Here is a 15,162-nt window from a genome sequence, read left to right on the forward strand (position 1 = left end):
CCTCAGGTTGGTTTCTGTGTTATTTTGAAATGTACTCTTTGGTTTTGAGCATCTTCTTACTCTGTGAATCAAGATGTTCCAGGCTCAACGTGTGCGTTCCCAAGTCACCTGTGGAATGAAACATTTCTCTGAAGACCAATGGTCCTTTCTAAGGGAAAGCAGTTTTTAGAAACAAAATCTTGATGCTTAGTGTGCTAATTACTACTGAGTATCATTGTTTTTAAGATGCATACTTAGACCAAGTTAAGGAAAAAAAAAAAAAAAAAAGAGGGATAGGTGATAGGTATTTTAAATTATGGGTTCATGTTAATTCTGGGGTTTCTTCTCCACCTTTACCCCATTTCATATTTCTATTTCTCTTTCCCCAAAATGATAACACAAATATTCACCCATCCTACAATGCGTAAAAAATAATTTGGAATAGCTACTCCAGTACCAACATCAAGCCTACTAACTAAAATGCAATTGTTTTTATCCTTAGGTTATAATCCCGTTGAAAGTGTAAAACAGAATACTCTGTTCAAAATGCGTTTAGATTTAGTCTTTTGCTATACATTTGATTAAAATTTAGACTTTGATTTTTATTTGTTTCCGTTTTAGGGATTTTTACTCCATAATTATTTACTTATTTTTGAATGAGTATAAAGTTATTCTAGAATAAAAGGCAAAAGTATATAAAAAGATAGACAAGTCTCATCTTCTCTAACTCTTATACCTCATAACAACCTACCCCTTGTAGATAACCTACTTCACTAGTTTCTGGCTTATTCTTTCTAAGTTTCTGTTTGTAAACATATGCAAATACAAATAAATATTCTTATTTGTTTACACAAAGATAATACATGAACATATATATAAAGATAGCATACTATACAGGTATGTGTGTATATATACATTTTATATAAATATATAATTACATATGTATGCATGTGTGAAGTATGATACCTTTTATATATAATCTTTTGAACTTTGCTTTTCACTTAAAAAGATATACTGGAAATCATTATCAATCTTAATGAAGATTTAAACATATTGTGGGGGGAAGGGGAGAACCAGCTGAATAGGAATCCACTGTCTGTGCATTTAAGTTTTTGCAATGTTTTGAAACTTATACAAAATCCTGCAATGAATAAACTCACGCATATGTTTTCTCACACTTTTGAGCTATATATTCAGGATAAATTCCTAGTAGGACAGCTGGGTCAAATGATAACTACATACATACTGCGGTAATATTTTGCCAAACTCTTTCCAATATGGATGTTATCATTCTACATTCTCATTAGAATCATACGAGATGATTTATTTTCTCACAACCATATGAGCAGAGCGTGTTGTCAAGCTCTCAAATTTTTGCCATTTGGAGAGGTGAGAATGAGACAAGTATATTTTTAATTTGCATTTTTCTTATTATGAATGAAATTGACTATATTTTCATCTAAGAGCCTTTTGTATGTCTTTTATTGTGTCAAATGGCTATTTATGTCTTTTGCCCACTTTATGAGCTTTTGGTCTTCCTCCTTATTTAAAAAATGTGATTTATATTAGGGATTTTAGCCCTTTATCTGTGATATAATTTGCCAATATTTTCTTTATTTTCATCATTGGCCTTTTAACTTTGATTTGTTAGTATTTGTCATGAAATATTTCTTTATATTATGCAGTCAAATTTATCAATTTCAAATATGTTGAATCTAGATTTTGAGTCAGTGTTAAAAAATATTCCTCTACCGTCAAATTACAAATGAATTCAATTTTTTTTGCTTCTAGTACTTTTATGATGAATTAAAATAAACAAAACTAATGCATCACATCTGATGGATTTGGTGTAATTTCTTATGTATAAGAAGGGGTACAGATCCAAATTGATCTTTTTATTTAAAATTTCTCTTTAATGGTTTGAGATGCCACTTTAACTATATAAACATAAAAACAAAATAAAAACAAATCCTATATATTTGGGTCTATTTCTAAATTTTTCTATTGTGTCTTCCTGCTCTATTCATGTGCCTGTCATCACTCTTTCTCATTTTTTTTTCTGAGTTATGTGTACATATTTATTATCCTATATGGTCTTTAGCATCAATTCATCTGGCATCAGTAAAATACTTGTTGATATTTTTCTTGGTACCAGCTAATTTAACTAATTCACTTTACTATCAATTTTCTCACTTAGGGAGAGACTATATCTTTCTGATGTTAAGAAATCCTACCCAGGAATAATAGATGTCTGTCCATTTGTTCAAATCTACTTGTTTTGGAGTGGTTTGTTTTATAGCAATAGCTAACGAATACAGAAGGCTATTGACTTTGTATATTAATTTTACATCTTATTATCTTACTGAATTATTGTACTGTTTAAATTATTTTTAACATTGATTCTCCAGGATTTTCTAAGTATACTATTATGTCATTTGCAAATAATCTTACTTCTCTTTCAGTTCCATGCTTTTATGCGTTACCTTAATTCCAATGGCTAATATCTCCTGTATAGTGTCAAACAATTGGAGAAGTAGTAGGCACCTCTGCCTAATTCCTGAGTTTAGTGGGGATGCCTCTATAACTTTTCCAGTAGAGAAGTCTATGGCTTTAGGATTGAGGTATTCCTATTTCACTGAATTAAGAAAGTATCCATATATTTTTTTTATTATTGAGTGTTTGTGGGAAATGGATGTTAAGTGTTTTGGAGAACTTTTCAATATTTATATATAGTATTGAATTCTGTAAGGCAGAGTTTTTCCTGCCAAGTAACCTCACAAATTGGTACTCCAGCTTTTTCTCCTCTTTAAGAGGCATGAACATTCAAATGTGATATTTCTAAATATCCATGAAGGCCGTACAAGAATGTTTTGATACACTGAAAGTAAAATTGTGCAATTACTTGATATGGCATTTTTCAAAAGCTTTTGTTAGACTTGTAGCACATTTCTTCCAGTGTTTTCCAACTTGAAAATTACTGCCTGATGGGTACTCTAAGTATATTCTCTAAGTGAATCCTAAATGTGAGAAGAGAAGAAGGAAAAGAGAGGTGTACTTATTGTCAGAATACAGAGATGGGCTGTGGGAGCAGAGAATGGAGAGAGCAGTGCAATTCTGACTTCTGCAAAGATCTGTAGGGAGAACCCTACAATACTGCAAGATCCTATCAACCTGAATGATACAAATAATTGATTTTCCTTTTTTGGAGGGGAGGAAGAGGGATTGGATTCAGTTGCGTGTGTTATAGTGTTAAGTTTTAAAAATATAAAATTGATAGTATAATATAACACTCTCACTGGAATACGGGTGATTACCTGGCAAATGGAATGATTTTATTGCCTTTTCAGAAGCTAATACATAAGAAAAGGCAATCTCTTTCTCTTTCTCTCTTTCTTAAAACTCATATTATATAGCATATGATCATACATGCATATATTCTATTTATACTCTATATGTTCTCTATGTATGTGTGTGTGTTTATATAGATAAATATTTGTGTGTGTGTGTTCTGTAGGTATATATTATTCACACACAAAGAAAAAAAGGATAAAGGGTAAAAACCATTATTACTTGCTTTGAGGGTATTTATAATCTGTTAGGGGTAAGAGTCATTTTAATATCTTATAATGATATGAGACAGAATAAAATATAGGTTAAATAGAGTTACAAACATTGTACTACGGAAATACTAGTGAAAGGAGTGATTGCTTTTGATATATGGAGTGAGCAGAGAAACAAAGGAAACACAAACAGTTCAATTAAAATAGTTACCTCTGAGCTGAACCTGGAACAACAGGGTTTCAATGTATAATGGTAACGATGGTGGTGGTGGCTTGCGTATGTACGTGTACGTGTTGTTGAGGGGTGTGGCTGTGTTCCAGGCTGACAAACATAGAGGTACACAAATACATCACTTACTTACATGCTGTCAACTTAGCTATCCTTTCAGCATCGAATAAAACCTTCTGTCAGACACTTCAAGGTCTTTGGCTGAAACCACAGCCACTGGTAGAGAGTGACGTGTTGTGGAACTTTTTCTTCCAGCCAAAATGACTAGTACCTGTGGTGCTGAGTTACTTTTCCTTCCACCTGGACACGTAGGAGCAGATGACTTTCAGAAGGAGTCTCTGCTAACCAGGCTGCAATGAGGAAAGTTATTAAGGGGATGGCCTACAGCATTTTTTCCTTTAAGAAACTCACCCAAAGCAAGGAACAAAATGCAGCAATCGCTATTCAAGAGAGTGTCAAAGTCATTCAGACATCAAAACAGGCTATTGGAGTTCACGGGTTCTTCAATATGAACAGCTGCTATCTTCCCTTTAGCTTAACTAAAGGGTTGCATATCCTTAAAATTGAAGATAATTGCAGAGTGTAAAAACTGCATTGTGATTATAGAAACACCGAATGAAGCTTGGTGACTACAAGACAAAGACCTCATCAACTGAACACCTTGGACGTGCGTAGCCTTTAAAACACAATTCCTCCACTCTACAGCTTTTTCTTTTTATAGAGCCCCCTTCTTTCTTTATTCCCAACAGAAATACATTGTTCAAAGTCTTGACTGATTGGAAACTAAGCTGTGGTTTTTCCTTAAAATTTTTTTAAGTTCGTAAGTATCGATGGTGCTTCTTTGAATCATTTAGAAGTTGAGTTTGTTCTAAAATCAGGGTTCACTGCATTATTGTTTTGTGGTTTCTTTGGAAACCCTGTCAAAAATATCTTGCTAAATCTCATCTTGTTAAATAATGCCAGTATCTTTCACTTAAAATTATCTACGTAGACAGAAGAAGCCAGCTTCAGATGCTATGAAATATGAAGCACAGGTATTTTTGCCTGATCAGGCACATAGCTTCAATTTAGGGGCACTGCAATAGAAAAAGCAAGGTGATTTTTTTTTTGTTTTTTTTGTTTTTTTTGCATACTGAATAGGCACTCTAGCTTGATAAACATCATGTTGGATTTTTCTCTCTGAGACTTTATATAAAGATTTGTAGAACTAACTTACTTGGATAAAAGAATGAGAAGGAGGGTAAAAGAAATTGAAAAGAAGCCAGTTTAATTTCTCTTTAAATTGACAAAGAGGCCAATTTCTATCATAAGTTTATATGAGCTTCTCTAAAGAAAAGGTACATGTATTGCAATGCCACAAGCCACGAGCGTGTTCTCTTTCTTGAATGAAATATGACTATTCAATAAAACAACAAATTGGCAAAGAGCTAAATCTTTAAACTGCTTCAGCTACATGTCATCATTTACTTACAAGACCTGATCAGCTTTATTTATCAAAGAAGCATCCAGCAGTGTCCCTCAAACTAAGCACATGAAGTCAACATAGCGACAGGGCTCAAAGAGTGGTGAACGAATAACTGTAAATAAAAATCTCCAAGGAGAGTTCATCTGGAAAAAAAAAATCAATTCGTAAATAAACAAACATCTGGGCAATCTTCTAAAAAATTGTCAATTCCCAAAAATGAATAAGGTCATCTTTGTGTCCTATCCAATGTGTTGGTCAGTGGTAACACTTCAAACTATCTAAGTGAGTTCGTGGAAATACATATAAATTAGACACTGATTTGGGCTTAATATATTCATTTTAAATAATATGCAAATTTGTGTAAACCTAGATTTTAAAATAAGATTTAAAGGCTGTAAACTCCTCAATCTCACAACTTACATGTTAATGTGGTAATTCAATTCAACAAACATTTATTGAACTCCTAGCAAAGTACTGTGCTGGGTATTATGGGAGCATTACCATACCATTTAGGGAACATACATCTAGGAGGTGAGATAGGAAGAATAAAGTGTAATTTTGCCCCTGATATTATACCTATATTAGCAGTTAATGCAAAATGAGATAACATATGGAACAACTAACACTTGTAAGGTGTCTTTTTCTGTATGTGATACCGTCCTTTAATGTGGACTTTCCTGTAACATCGCCATTGAACCTTTGGTGGATAAGAGTTGGAAATAATATCTTGCTTTCTTTCTTACTTTAAATGAGAAAATTTTCTCTACTCTGGATAAGCTATACATTTATCCATTTTTGCATCAATTCTTCTTTATGTAAAATTCTATGTGTTTCATATTTTAGTTTGTGGTTTTAACAACTGAGTTGAACCACACCGCCGCCATCATAGGTCGCATTCATGCTCCAGGGAAGGGCCTGTCCCAGTTGGCTCTGCCCTACCGCCGCAGCATCTCCATCTGGCTGAAGCTGACGTCTGATGACGTAAAGGAGCAGATCTACAAACTGGCCAAGAAGGGCTTGACGCCCTCGCAAATCGGTGTGATCCTGAGAGACTCACATGGTGTTGCACAAGTACGTTTTGTGACAGGCAATAAAATCTTGAGAATTCTTAAGTCCAAAGGACTTGCTCCTGATCTTCCTGAGGAGCTCTATCATTTAATGAAGAAACCTGTTGCTGTTCGAAAGCATCTTGAGAGAAACAGAAAGGATAAAGATGCTAAATTCCATCTGATTCTGCTTTAGAGCCTTATTCACCGGTTGGCTCGATATTACAACACCAAACGAGTCCTCCCCCCCACTGGAAATACAAGTCATCCACAGCCTCTGCCCTGGTTGCATAAATTTGTCTGTTTACTCAGCAATAAAATCATTGTTTAACTAGAAAAATAAAAATTGAGTTGATGAATTGTACCTTGCTTTCATTGAATTTGCCTTAGTAAACACTGATTTCAACTGACAATATTTGGAGTCAACATACAATTCACTTTCATAGAATTATCATATAAAATACATTGAAAAGAATGAAAAATGGTGAAAAGGATAAGGCTATTAAAAAACAAAAAGTAGACAAAAACACAGTAACCACTCACTGAACACAATGGGAATTTTCTGATGACTTAATCCATCCACTTAAGGCGGTGTATCCACAGAACTTTCAAACACAGCACAATGCTTTTTCCTATTAATGAAGTGTATAGACCAGCCGCATGTATCCTATTTCAATGAGTTACTATTTTTACTTTGTCAGTTGTATTATGCAAGCTTAGCAGAGTGATAGGAAACCTGGGAATTCACACCTTTTGACCTTCTGTCTTTGTGAAGCATTTATTTACAGTCCTTTTATATATGGTAGTTTCTTTAATTCTCAGATCCATCTTGCATAGCAAATATAATTATTATACTAATTGTCCAAAGGAGACAACAGAAACTCAAAAAGGTTAATGGTTTGGCCTAATTCACAAAGGTACTGAAGGGCAGTACTTGAATGACAAGCCACATTTTTGGGATCTCAGAAAACAACCTCTTTCCACTCTACCTGTCTGCCTTGATTAAGATCAGGAGATATAATAGACAACTGTGAATCTCTCATTTTAAGTAACCAAGGGGAATTTTCTTCATTTTCTTATTTCCTTCCTTCTATAATTTACTTTAAAATTCAGGCATAAGGTTATCTTTTAGTCATACAATATTAAGAATCAAAATAAGACCTTTAAAAAAATTATTGTATGCATTCTGATAGGAATATAGATGTGATTCTATGGGGGCTAAGATTCTCACACATAAGTTTAGGACGTATCCATCATTGATCAATAAGAATTTATTGTGTTCTTTTCGTATGATCTAGACTGCTCTGGGTGCCACAGGAGAGAGAAAAATAACATATTCAATTCAGAAAATATATATTGAGCATCTATTTTATTCTATGCATTACCCAAGAGAAAGAGCAGAGGTTTAGGAAGCAAGAAGAATTTCACCAGAAGAATATATAGATGAAAAAGACCTAAAACTATTATTTGAAATTTTTAAATCTGATTATGGAAACACAACTGACACATATGAAGCAATTCAAGGAAATGAATTTGATGTGAGGTCTAAAAATCATGACAATCCTAGGGTTTAATAAGCTATGTTCATTAAAATTCAGAAAGAATATTAGAAAACAACTATTTAAGACATTTAATCAACCTTAATTTGAAGGTAGAAAACTGGTTGATATTCATATTCATGAATTTATAAGTGTGGTTTTTAAGAGTATCATGAAATCTGTACATCAAGTCCATTAGATGAATTTAGGTAATTGCAGTAGACAAAACCCAATTAAGTCACTTCTTAGAGGAAAAGTAAATAAAATGTATTATCTCCAATATTTTCCAACTATATCATATGGTTTATTTCATAGAGTTCAAGAGAGTAAAACGTATGCCTATCTAATCACAGACCTACAAACCCATCACGGCACATACTTTGTGATGTTTGCCAGGAAGTGGTGATGAATTTACTCCAATGACATTTGTTCAGCCTGCTCACACCAACTACAATATTTGCATCTCGCTTGGCTGGGGTATTAAGGTGGGAAAAGGAGCAGCAGGAAGGCAAAACTATGGCCATGAAACAAAATAAAAATGACTGTCAAAAGAGGAACAAAGCTTATGGACTCATTAAGCTGGCATTCTTTTTCTCTCTGCTAAGTAACCACATTAACATTGTAGTAGCACATATTCTTCATTTTAATCTGTATTTAAATAAAGATGAGTTTTCTTTGCAGAGTCATAATCAGCATCAACTTTTTTTGAGATATCACAGCTTCTCTCCATTAAGTATTAAACAGTAAAAAGAAACTTAAAATTAATGAACTATCCTGAGTATATTCAAAGGCGTACACTGCGTGGGTGGCAAATCTGAGAATGTTGGTATAGCAAGACTAGTATCGTATACTCTATCCCCCACTCAAGTACATAACAAACTATGATTCATAACACTGAAATCCACTTCTTTCAAATTTGCATACGCTTTAGTTCCTTTTAACCTCTACCCATTCACTCTGCTGATGTTTGTCATCATTAAATATATATTTACATCAACTTTTACTGTGGCCACATAAAAATACTCTTCCCTAGTGCTAGAAAAAGTAAAGAGAATTAATGAGTGTCACCGTTCAGACATAAAACCAATTAACCTTGATATATGTATGTGTTATTCAACAGGAGGTAAAATTTTCATATTTAAATTCTAAAATTTTGGGGTGACAGCCGTTTAATCCTGTCAACAGTTTTTTTTGTTTGTTTGTTTGTTTTTTTCTTCTCTTCATAATGTGGCTAGGAAAAAAAACCAGAAACATGTATCTGTAACAGAAAGATTATTGCTGAGAGACTTCCTGGGCAGGTCTCAAAAAGGAGAAGTTTAAGAAAAAAATCTGCGTGACCCCTCAACTTGTAAATGTTCAGCTTTTAAAAAGTGGCTGGATCTGTAGTTTGTGCCTTTACCTAGAAGGGACAGCTGCTGCAAGGCATTATTTTTCCTCTAAGATAAATGATATAAATGGCCCCTAATGTATGATTTCCACTTATAAAAGAACCTTGGGGTAATTGTGAGTGATCAGCCATTTGATAGTATTATAACAATACGCTTCATGGAATAATAAATTTATTGTGGCTTTAGCATCATTTGGATCCAAATATCAACCCAGCTCTGCCATTTAATAGCTATGTGATTTTAATGCTTTTGAGGCTCAATGTTCTCATCTTAGAAAAGGGAATAATAAAAACTACCTATTTGATTTTTGTGATAATTAAGCAAGATAAGTGAGAACCATCACATTCTCCCATTCAGGGGGCCACCATTTATATGATATATAAATAAGTAGTGCCTCTTGGCATTGTGAAATATGGTAGGCTTGAGTAACATGTGAAAAGCCCTTGCCTCACAGTTACAAGTAGATGCTCAATATTTGTATTATTCAATACCACTGCAATAACAAAAACAGTGTGAACTTGACATCCTTTGCATATCAAAACACTTGTTTACTGAGCACAGCCACTATATCTTATGCCTGTTTCGGACTTCACATGCCTAGGACAATGTCTGGCTCACAGAACTAGCTCAATATCAATATGTTGAATAGATGAAGATAACATTAATCTTGTATGATTGGTAGATCAGGAGGCCTTTGAAAAGCTTTATCCTTCAGTAAGAATTCCCAAAGAGTTTATGAATAAGAACAGGTGTAACCCGGGGCACAGCTCTTTTGTTCCCTAAAGTGAAATAAGCTTTTGTGAATTTTTATTATGAAGATATATGTGTTAATGGTATACACGTAGCCTTCTCAAACTTAAAGTAATGCTAGTGTGTGTGTGGGTGTGTGTTCTGAATTTAAAAAGAGAGTGGACGTGGGCCAAATAAATACATGATGCTGGCATTAAAGCATAGACAGATTTAAAGAATTGTAGGAAAACATTCAAAAGGGGAAATGAAATTTAATTTATGAAGTTAATAATTTACTTTTTTTTTCTGTTTTGGGGGATCTATACCAATGATATTTTCTGGAACTGTCTACAAGGTGCACTGTGCTTCCTTTAAGCAGCCCTCTCTGAAGATGGTGTTCTTCACTAGAGGTCGAATTTTTGCATGAAGCTTGACTCTTAAACTCACATCTTTGTTTCCATCAACTTTTTAAATATGAAGAAGAGATTGGCTTTTACAGCTTTGTCACTCGCACTGTCAGAAAGCCTTTGAACATGACGAGGAAACTGAGTTTCAGAGAAATAATACGGCTTCTTCCAATGTTACATAGTAGCAGGGGTAGCTGGTACTACTGCACAGGTCTCTTCCTCATCCAGATTTGCCCCCTGACTTAACCCTACTCTCAGTGATGAGTTAAACCCAAGATAAGGAACTACTTGTCTTCAGTAGGTATATTCATCCTGGATACCTAAATTTCTTTTATTCGACCAATGTACATTTAATACATCAACAATATCAAAATGGCATCAAAGTAAACTGGGAAATTGTCTTTCACCGATTTCTGTCTCTGAATCTACCACAATCCATGTCCAAAACAAAAATTGTAACTAGCACCATCTGCTTTAGAGTATATTTCCGAGTCACAGTATTCTAACTCCTTCATGAAAGTTTAGCATTTGTCGAGTTACCAGTGAATTCACTAGCCCGACAGAGAGAGAATAGCATGCCCTATATGTTCACTCTGTCCAAGTTGTACTAGTCAGTTTCACTCACAGAAACTCAGAGTCAGAAGGGACCTAAAAACTAAAGGTCATGGATTCCAGCCCTAACAGGTTGTGGGATCCTAAAGATTCAAGTCCCAGTTCAAGCTTTACCAACCTTGAGCATTTAAACTTGTGCTCAAGGTAAATCTTTGTTAAGTCTCAGTTTCTTCCTCTATGAAATTAAGACAATAGTAGTTCTCAACTCATAGTGATATTGAAAGGATTAATAACTCATAAGGTTATGTAAAGGAGCTGGCCCTTTCTTACACTTCAGATTCAGTTTAAATGTCAGCTCCTCTGAAAGTTCTTCCCTAATTACCTTATTTAAATTGGTCTTTCTGCTATTCTTTCTAACCCATCATCCTGCTTATCTTCCTTATAACATAATCTGTGAGAAATGATCTGTTCATCTGCCCATTAGTTTAGCCTCTGTCTCCCCCACAAATCCGTAAGCTTTGTGAAGCCTGGGTCTGTCTGTATTCTCAAAACAAAGCGGGATAATGCTTCACATAAAACAAATATTAGGTACTCCTCTGGTGGCGCAGTGGTTAGGATTCCACACTCCCAATTCAAGGGGCCCGGGTTAGATCCCTGGTCGGGGAACTAGATCCCACACGCATGCCGCAACTAAGAGTTCGTGTGCCACAACTGAGAGTTTGCATGCCGCAACTAAGGAGCCCGCCTGCCACAACTAAGACCCGGCGCAACCAAATAAATAAATAAATAAATCTTTAAAAAAATATATTAACAAATGAATAGTGTGCAGGAATCAATTGATATATGTTTATAATCATTAGCATATAGAAATCTGCACATTTCATGTAAATGTTATGCTTTTCAATTATGGAAGTTTGTCTATTTCAAACAACTTGAGATTTAATTTTTACATGTTTGAAAGACATAAAAAGCTAGACAAAAATATTGTCAGACTGAGAATTGGCAATCCCACTACTGGGCATATACCCTGAGAAAACCATAATTCAAAAAGAGTCATGTACCAAAATGTTCATTGCAGCTCTATTTACAATAGCCAGGACACGGAAGCAACCTAAGTGTCCATCAACAGATGAATGGGTAAAGAAGATGTGGCACATATATACAATGGAATATTACTCAGCCATAAAAGGAAACAAAATTGAGTTATTTGTAGTGAGGTGGATGGACCTAGAGTCTGTCATACAGAGTGAAGTAAGCCAGAAAAAGAAAAACAATTACCGTATGCTAACGCATATATATGGAATGTAAAAAAAAAAATGGTCATGAAGAACCTAGGGGTAAGATGAGAATAAAGACACAGACCTACTAGAGAATGGACTTGAGGATACGGGGAGGGGGAAGGGTAAGCTGGGACAAAATGAGAGAGTGGCATGGACATATATACACTACCAAACGTAAAATAGATAGCTAGTGGGAAGCAGCTGTAAAGCACAGGGAGATTAGCTTGGTGCTTTGTGACCACCTAGAGGGGTGGGATAGGGAAGGTGGAAGGGAGGGAGATGCAAGAGGGAAGAGATATGGGGACATATGTATATGTATAACTGATTCACTTTGTTATAAAGCAGAAACTTACACACCATTGTAAAGCAATTATACTCCAATAAAGATGTTAAAAAAAAAAAAAGAAAGAAAGAAAATTTGATTAGGAAAAAAGGACTACACTACTAAAAACTGTATATAACCCTTCTCTTTAGTGCTTAAAATCTATCCAAAATACCCCTAACAGGAAGGTTATGATCTTATGATGCAGTCCTATCCATTTTTAGACTGCTCAGATTATTAGAAAATCTTGCTTTATGTAGAAAAGAAATCAATATCCTGGAAGCAAGCATTCATTGGGACCACTTCAATCGTCAAAAATGCACAGCACATTTCTAATTTCATATTAGTCCCTTATAAAAATAAAGACACCTTTCCAATACTCACTGATTTTTCTCTTCTCCACATTAATTAAATCCACTTCAGTCAAGTTTAATCACACATCCATATTTGTATTCATCTTTGTAGGACACATTTAGCAGATATGGTCACACATTCAGAATCATAACTTGGTGAAGATATTAAAGGAAAACATTTTATTTGTATAATTATTTATGGGCCCACAAAGCACTTTCACATTCCTAAACTAATGAGACTGCATCTTGGTTTCATGTTCCTTTATGCATTGTTTTATGGAACCTCATCTAGAAACGGTTCTGGGCTAAGTATAATAAATTTTCTATATTTTTGTAGTGAGAAAGGTATACAATTATTTCCCCCATGCTAATAGGGTAAACTGCATTTAGGTTTTTCCAAATCCGTGAGTGGCTAGTTTCCTGTTTACTTCTAACATTCACTCATTTATCTCAGAGAAGCCCACACATGGATAAGACACTTAGACCTTTGCGGTAGGCAGAATAATGTACCCCCTCCCTAAAATGTCCACATCCTAATTTGTTACATTACATAGCAAAAGTTTTTTGTTTTTTTTTCTTGCACTTATGATTTAAGTTAAAAACTTTGAGATGAGGGGATTATTTTGTATTAGCAGGTAGGCCCAATCTAAGCAAAGGAGTCCTTAAAAGTGGAAGAGAAGGGCAGAAGAATGGATTGGAGAGATTCAGAAGTGAGAAGGAATTGACCTGCCATTACTGGCTTTGAAGATAGAGAAGGCCATGAGCCGAGGCATGTGAATGGCCTCAAGAAGTTGAGAATGACCCTCAGCTGACAGCCAGCAAGTAAACAGGGATCTCAGCCCTACAACTGCAAGGAACTAAATTTTAATTAGCAAAGAAATGGATTCTTCCCTAGAGCCTTCAGAAAGAAATGCAGTCCTCCTGACACCTAAATTTTAGCCCAGTGAGACCTGTGGTCAGACTTCTGCCATACAGAATTGTAAGATATTAAGTTGGCTGTTTTAAGCCATGAAGTTTGTATTAACTTGGTACATCAGCAATGGAAAACTTATACAATCTGGCTCTTTGTAAATTAGTATCAATGCTCTGAGGGGTATATAATTCAGTAAGTTTTAGGTTCAGCAAGAACTGCATTTTTGGAATCCTCCAACCAGTGCTACTGCATACAAACATACTAAAACCCACTCTTTCATGCTTCTCTAGACAAACGGCACAACTTCTCGTTGGGTACAACAAATGCAAAGTTTGGGAATACTCTTAATGATCAGTGACTTTGCAGCTGAGTTTGTGTATTGCAAAGCAATTTTATTTTTAGTTTAGGGGAAAAAATGTAGATATATGTAATTCAACACGTAAGAACAGTAAATTAACCTCTTCTGTTTCTCTGTCTCTCTCATTTCTATCTTCTCCTCTTTCCCCTTCCTTTCCTCCTCACACTCAACACCACACTATACATGTATTCATATTTTTGGAGTAGGGATTATAAGTACCATTTTAATGAAAACGTAATGCATTGTTTAATGAGAATATATTTGTCCCCCAGAAAATGACTGGTTTTTCTCCTCAGCTGTCCTAACGTTGAATAAGCTATTCCTTGAACCACACTTATTATCTTTGGAGTTGTCTGATCATTGTTTACAACTCCTTTGAAGATACTTGCAATAGAGGAAGAATAAAGTTGGTATTGGTTACAAAAGCCCTAAACTTGGCATTGCCTTAGGATAGTTCCCGGCAGTTCATTCATTCTCTTGTCAAGATTATTTGAAATATGTTTATGGTACAGAAAGTAATTCATCAGCAAAAGTATACCCCAATGCCAGAATCCCCCTTCCAGCTTGTTTTCTCTCTGTGCTTTTTAAAAATGCCTCCAGTTTGTTAATAACTTTATACTCTTCTTTGGAAAGTTGGCCATCACTCATAACTTTCATGGCATAGAGAGAGAAAATATCCAAGAGAAAAAGCCATACACATTTTGCAAATCAATGCAAAGGCAGTGAGAGCTTGTATTTGATGGAATGGTTGAAGTGCACTCTACAAATCTGAAATGTCATGCATCTTCTATCAGTATTAAGAAAACATTGTAACATCCAATTAATTAAACAAATGTTTATTGAGTACAGACTTATTTCTATGCACTGAGCCAAGGATATGGCAATCAACAAGAAAAAAATGGTGTTGCCCTTTTGGAGATTACAATCTGGCATTCTTCTCAAAAATAAAGTATTGTTGGGTATAAGCATGTAGCAGTCACTAATATTATTCACTCAATATTTCTAGTTTTTCTTCCAGGCATATGGTAGGATTGCACATTCCC

General features: G+C 34.8%; 1 long non-coding RNA gene and 1 pseudogene across 1 annotated transcript in view; one reads left to right on the forward strand and one right to left on the reverse strand.

Moving 5' to 3' along the window:
• The window catches only part of LOC137772598 (uncharacterized), a 483,673-nt gene that overhangs the window by 198,002 nt on the left and 270,509 nt on the right, over positions 1-15,162 (reverse strand). The gene's annotated exons all lie outside the window — the stretch shown is intronic.
• LOC137771342 (small ribosomal subunit protein uS15-like) lies at positions 3,799-6,573 on the forward strand (annotated as a pseudogene).

Source organism: Eschrichtius robustus, chromosome 11, assembly GCF_028021215.1.
Source record: "Eschrichtius robustus isolate mEscRob2 chromosome 11, mEscRob2.pri, whole genome shotgun sequence".
NCBI classification, from domain to species: Eukaryota; Metazoa; Chordata; class Mammalia; order Artiodactyla; family Eschrichtiidae; genus Eschrichtius; species Eschrichtius robustus.